Consider the following 7,254-nt stretch of genomic DNA (forward strand, 5'->3'; position numbering starts at 1 on the left):
GGGAAACTTCAAAGGGTAAGGACAGTCCCCAAAGTTTTCAACTGTCAGTAGAAAATATAGGACAGTACTTTAGATAATAGGGAAATAGGACAAAGAACTTCCTGGTGACTTCTGAACACGCACACATAGACGCACACTACTAGTTCTACTTCCATGTGTACCTGCTGAGACTCAAGCTTAACCACACATTGAGGTCATTCTGTTTCTAGTGAGGAAGCCAATAAGAAGTCTTGGGTGGTTTCCACAAATTCTTTGTTTAGTCACGTCTGGGAGGCTGCTGCCCACATGGTTTCTGACCCCTGCTGTCCTGCCATCTAATTCTTCATTGCTGAGTCCAGGCTTCCTCTTCTCCCCACTGTAGGTACTTGTCCTACAGGGGCTTCTTTCATTGTTTATCCTTGTGGCTCTTGCTCCACTCTGTTACCTCCCCTGTCACTTTACCCTGCCTGTCTTTCCAAGAACCAGTGCTAACACACGGGGTCAGGGTAAAACTAGTACTACTACCATCTAACCCTCATGAGTTACTTACTATGTGCCAGGAACTATTCTGCTTTACTTGGATTATTTCATTTTATTCTTTTAATTCTTTTTTTATTAATTGTTTATTTGTTCTAATTAGTTGTATGACAGTAGAATGTACTTATACATTTTGATAAATCATACATAAATGGAATGAGATTTCTCATTTTTCTGATTGAGGTAATGAGTTTATGGATAAGAAAACAGAACAAACAGCTGAAGTAGTTTGTCTAAGGTCATATATGTAGAAGTTTCAGAACTGAGAGTCTGGCTACAGAACCCGTGTTCTTAGTCCTGTGTTATGCTGCCTCATGTACAAATTCAAATGAAAAAGACTAGGAACACAGACAGTTCATCTATATCACTCTAAGTCAGATGCTAGGAATTAGAAGAATCAGAACTCAGGTTTAGAATCTGGGCAACAGACCCAAGGCCTCAGTAGATAGAAGGAAGCTCCTCTCTACCCTAAGCCAACAGAGGGCTTTCTTTGGACGATCTCATCCATGGGATGACTGGACAGGGTTAGAGATTGAGGAAACATCTGGTAAGGTGTGACATGGGGGAGATTAACGCTATGCCTGTGCAATTCAATGACTTCTTATTCTCCTTGCATCTACTTTAGAAGCATTATTATGAGCTGAATTATGTCCTTTCAAAAAGATGCTAGTCCTAGCCCCCAGTACCTGTGACCTTACCAAAAACAGGGTCTTTGAACAAGTGCAAAGAAGTAATTAATTAATATGGGCATACACAATATGACTATGTTGTTATGAAAAGGGGGGAAAGGGGAATTTGGGGACACACACACACACACACACACACACACACACACAGATAACATCATATAAAGATGAAGGCAGAGACTGGGATGATGCATCTAAAGACCAAGAACAAAGATTGACAGCAAACTACCAGAAGCTAGGAGAGAAGCAAAAAACAGTTTCTCCCTCACAGTTTTCAAAAGGAGCTAACCCTGCTTATATTTTGATTTTGAAGCTTTCAAATTTCTAGCCCCCAGAGCTGTGAAGCAAAACATTTCTGTTTTTTAAGCCAACCCATTAGTGGTCCTTTGTTACAGATACCCTAGGAAACTATTTCAAATCCTAATACCAAGATTCTAACTCCACACCAAGTCAAGATGAAAGGTTCCTGGCTATAGTTCATATTCACAAGTAATAAGGTTCTCTCAGGGACCCCTCTTGCCTATGATAGAAACCCTAGAACAGACAAGTGGAACCCAGGCTGTCAGAAGATAGATGACCATTAGCCAATATTTGTGCATTTAACATGAATTCCATTGGTATTGGTCATCAGTTGGTAGATCTTAAATAAAATCTATCCCTAGAAACACGAATCCACAACACCCTCATTTAAAGACATATACACATTACTTACAAATCAGCACATATCAGCATCCTGCACTGCAAGCAGATGGACTAGTTGGATGGGCTGCATGTCATTCCAGGGCACATAACTGCTCCTCATGCCCTCCTCCACCCCACAAACTGGGCCTTTCAAGACAAGTGGAGAACTGGAAACTTGTAGTTGTGTTAAAATCCTGTAAAATAAAAGTGAGAAATGTGCTCTTAAGGTTGGTGCTTTGTTCTGAAGATCTCTATAGCACTTGCAAGGCTACATTTTAAAGATAGGAGCTGGCTCATGCCTTAGCCTCCCTCTCATCAGGAGGCTGAGGTATAAAGATCACTTGAGCCTAGGAGTTTAAATTCAGCCTGAGAAACATAGCAAGACCTCATCTTCCAAAAGTAAATAAATAAATAAATAAATAAATAAATAAAATTTAAAAAGATGAGAGCTTTTTCATACAAGGGATTTGCATTCTAACCTTTCTAGGTGTCTTTTACACTATTCTCAGATACAGGAATAGGTAGTCAGAGCTATTGGATTAAGTAAATAGACTAATGATAAAGGCATGATAGTTTCTTGGTAGAAGAATCTATCAATTTGTGAATACTTGTCATTATTTGGGAATCTGGACAAAATGAATCACTAGAATCTACAAATATGCTGACATCTATTTGGAGTTTTAGGAGTCTCATTAGGTGCTACTGTTGTAACCAGTCTCTAAGGCCTGCAAGAATTCTGAGCACAAACTGGGCATGGTGTCACATACCTATAATCCCAGTAGCTTGGGAGGCCGAGGCAGGAGGATTGCAAGTTCAAAGCTGGCCTCAGCAATTTAGTGAGGTCCTAAGTAACTAAGTGAGATCCTGTCTCAAAATAAAAAATAAAAAGGAGGCTGGGGATGTGTCTCAGTGGTTAAGCATCCCTGGATTTAATACCTGGTATAATAGATAAATAAATAAGTAAAAATATTAATAATTCCGAGCACAGGATTATGAAAGCCAAAGATGTTGAAACTCCCAGTCTGTATGATCACATGTGGACAAAGCTTCCTTAAAGCCAAGGTTAAGCTGCTAACTGTGCCTGAGGCTCAAATCAAGTTGGGGTTCCCATTATCTCAAATCTAGTTTTTTCTGAAACATAAGAAACAATTCCAAACCTGGTCTAGTCAAAAGATATGTAAGTCTTCCTTTCTTTTATTCAATAAAAATTTGCAGTAATGTACATACAATATTAGTGAACAGAGCACATGTTTTTCCTAGTAGAAAGGAACCAAGAAACAAGGAAGCCTAGATCATTGCCCTAAATGCAGGAACTTGGTCAATTTGTCCTCTCTTTCCTCACTTGTAAAAGAAGGACTTGTACCCAATAACCTCAAAAGTAACATCTGACTCTAAAATTTTACAATTTTGTCTTTAATTTATACAATTGAACAAATAATGTGATTATTCATCATGTTATCAAGCAATCATTTTAAAAATCAGAAAGAACAGGTATTGCTGTCACAGTGGAAACTTGCTTTTTCCTATAATCACGTTGTGACCAAATTTAAGATCTTATTATGAATTAATTACTAATTCTATTATTAATATTAAATAAATATTCTAACAACAGTAATGCATAATAATTTAACATTGTTCAATATCCTTGATTAATTACATAAATATCAGTTGGGTAGTTACCATGAATGTAAATTGGGAATGGGCATAATTACCCAGGTTGGGACCAGTTCTTTGTTTTGATTGTTCTTGTAGCTTGAGTAGAGTTTTCATAACATTCTTACCCAGAACTTTTGTGTCATTTTCAGTGGTCAAAATGGCTGCCTTGCTCCATTCCCAAAGAGAAAATCTTCATTTTATCTACAAAATCTATGGCAACATCTTCTTTATTGTTATTATTTTTGTTGAGAACCCCAGGTGCAATATTAAATATTTTCAGTGGTGGAAGCTGTAGAATCTTTGCATTTTTACAAAAGGGGCACATAATATGGCTCTGATAACCTACCAATTACATGGGACAGTCAAGGCTTTCAGTGAATGGATTTTGTGCTGATAAGCTCTTAAAAGGTTGTATGCTTGGTCCTTAGCCCTTGAACATGGCAAACGTTTGCCATGGATAGCAGCCTTGAAAATCCTATGGCCCATAACAAAAGAAGACTTTCCCCTTTTACAGGGTCAAACATATGCTGCATACTTCCCCATCAGCCCTGACCACAGACAAGCTCCTTTCATAGTGCAGCATACATAAAGCCTGTAATTATCAGTCACAGGTAGTGGCCACCTGCTCATGGAATACACAGAAATGGGGGGAAAAAAATGGAGAAAAATATGTAGCAAGAATGCTCCTTTTGAATTGGCCCTGAGAGCCCCTGCCTCTGAGGGTTTTAGAATAGATAGGACTTTTAATCAGCCTCCTTTTTGCTTACTAAACTAGCAATTTCAAAGTCAGAAGGTAATTACACACAGACAATTATGGTTTCAAAAACTTTTCAAACATTTATCCAGGCCATGGCTCTATCAAATTTCATACTACCACGTTCTCAGGGCTAACTGCATGCTGCTTTCAGAACTGGGATTTGTTTGTTTGGTATTCATTTTGGTATTTATGTAGTAGATGCCATTGTGCACTGCCTGAAGCTCCTTTGAGAACCAAGGCACTTATTCTCCCTGCTCCCAGGAATGTTGCCAGCTGAAGATCATAACCTAGTTCCTCTTCCAGAATTTCCTTCATCCTAAAGGAGCTGCTTTTCACAAGCTTATATCCCCTTCCTATGGTAGCCCATATTCAGCAATTAGTCTATTCAGGGGAATAAGGCTTACCTCCTTATCTTAATTATGGAAAGCTCTGAAGGGTCCTCCCAGGTTCAGAGCTCCTCAGGGATCAGATGAAGTCCCTGCTGTGACTGAATATTCAGTTTTTCTTTTTGCCTCCTTCACTCCCTGTTGTCATTGATGGCATTCACCAAATAAACAATCTGCATGCAACCTAATATACATTTAGGAAAATTACTTTTTAAAGTCTTATTTTAAAAAATTAAAATTCAGACTGATGATCAGACATTGCAATGACTATTTCAGATTTAGGCTCCTAGAATGAAGAATCCAGCCCTCCATTGCCAGCTTCCCATGTGATCTAGTCTAGAATGATGCGAGACTCGATGAATCCATTAGACTTTGTCCACAACTTTTCCGATTAGGGCAAGTTGAAAGTCACCTTTCTACTCACATTGCTTACATTGTTCTTAGTCACTTCCATATTCCTAAAATAAGGTTTAAAATACTCTCTGATCAACATCTCCCTTTGATCTTGATCAAAGAATATAAAATTTCAGTTAAATTGAAAGTATAAGTGTAAGAGATGTGGTGTACAATATAGTGACTATAGTTAATAACAATGTATTATACTCTTGAAAATTGCTAGGAGAGTAGATTTTAAGTGTTCTCACCACAAAACCAAACCAAACCAAACCAAACTAAACAACCAAAAAGAAGATGGTGAGGCAAAGCATACATGAATTTATGAACTTAGTCATTCCACAATACATATATATTTCAAAATGACATATTTTACATGATAACTATATGTGACTTTTATCTGTCAATTAAAATAAAAATTTAAAGAGAATAAGTTGAGGTTTTCCTGTTTCCCTGTGTTTTTCCAGTTTTATGTAAATCATACTTATGATGTATAAACAAGAGAGGTAGGGATCCTTCCCTTTATCCTAAGCTTAGAAAAAAAAAATATTACCTAGATGAAATCCCTCCTGCTATAAGAGTTCAGAAACAGGCTGCCATCTCTTACTCCCAGGATGCCAAGGAGATGGATCTAAATGTAGAGAAGGCCTGAAGTCATGTCCAATCCATTTCAATCTCAGGGTGGGGTTCAACCCTTGGTCATTTCCAAGACATAGAAAACTGAGAAGGCCAGTCACTTTTGGGTGTGGGTTTTGGGAATTTATTCTATATGTGGATATAGTCAAGAGTATTTGAACATAATAAATCAAAACCAAAGCAAGCATAGTTCTTAGGTTTCCTAAGAATTGTTTCAAGCTTCTTAAAGTCACTTGTATTGACCTCTGTGTGGGATTTAGCCAGAGTATGGTTATCCCTTTTCTCCACAACTAGGGTTAGGAATGAATGAGGTCACAGTTGCTTACTTGACTGCCCTCTATTTTATACTATTAAGTAGAGATGGAGACTATGTCAACTCAATTGTGCCCCAAAATGCTCTGTTGAGTTTTTTTTATAGGACTCAACAAATCACAGTGAAATGGCTTCTTGCTCCTCTTAGTGTTGAAGAGATTCTGTGTGGCAATCTTTTCTTATTACTACTAAACATTTATTGAGTCCTAGCTGTATGAAAGAGAAAGCCCCTGACCCTTAGGCATGTTAAGTGCAAAAAGTAGGACACTTATAGCTGTATCAGTACTTTCTGATACTTTCTGTTTTCATTTAGACCAATGCCCAAATTGCCTATAATCCTGGGTATTTTATATTACCAGATTTATGGGAAATGTTCACTGACCTGAACATTCTGGAACAAGTTCCTTATCTTTGTGCTCCTTCTCGATGCTATTTATTGTTTTTATTATTGTTTACATACTATTTGTAGCAAAATACCCTCTTCTCCCCAGCAGGAAAGCTACTCGTGTTTCTTTAGGGAAAAAAATCTCTCATCTATTTTTAAAATAATAATATATTCATAAAGGTGAAGCATAAAAAATTATGAAAAACATAAAGTGAAATCCTATGCCCATTTTCCTCTTCCATCGAGTAAAAAAACATTTCATCTCCAAATTATCAAAAACAGGTCAGGTAATTTTTCTACCCTTTTCATATAGTTGGTGGTATATCACAGATGTTTATCTGCATTTTGCTTCTTTTACTTAATAATATGAGTTAGAGATCTTTTCTTAGTTTCTTAAGTTTCAATAAAAAGCATTCTTCTTCAAGAATCATAACAATTAGGACTGGGGGACTTTTAAGAACTACCAAGAACTTCCCAAGATGGTGTAATGAGGGCAAATTGGAAAGTTTCTTGCAGCTAGACTGGATTGGATGGAGCTAGGAATATTTCCTTGTGGGGATTCAGTAACTGGTAGAAATACTGAAGAGAGGAAAAAGAGATGATGATAGCAAATCAGCCAAGGCCATAGTATTAAAAAAATAAAAAAAGGAAAAGAAGATTCATAGCTGGCAGTGGCTAGGGTGGAATTCATACCCTGCAGTTGAGATAAAAGCCTGAGTTAAGAGCAAGATAGTAGTTGGCCAGGGCATAGATGGCCTTTTGGGCAAGACAAGATTATGGCCTCTGGGTAGCCTTAGGTCAATAAAAGATAGAAAGGTGGAAGGGACTGTTCAGATTGTACCAGTA

The sequence above is a fragment of the Sciurus vulgaris genome, assembly GCF_902686455.1.
Source record: "Sciurus vulgaris genome assembly, chromosome: 2".
In the NCBI taxonomy this organism is placed as follows: Eukaryota; Metazoa; Chordata; class Mammalia; order Rodentia; family Sciuridae; genus Sciurus; species Sciurus vulgaris.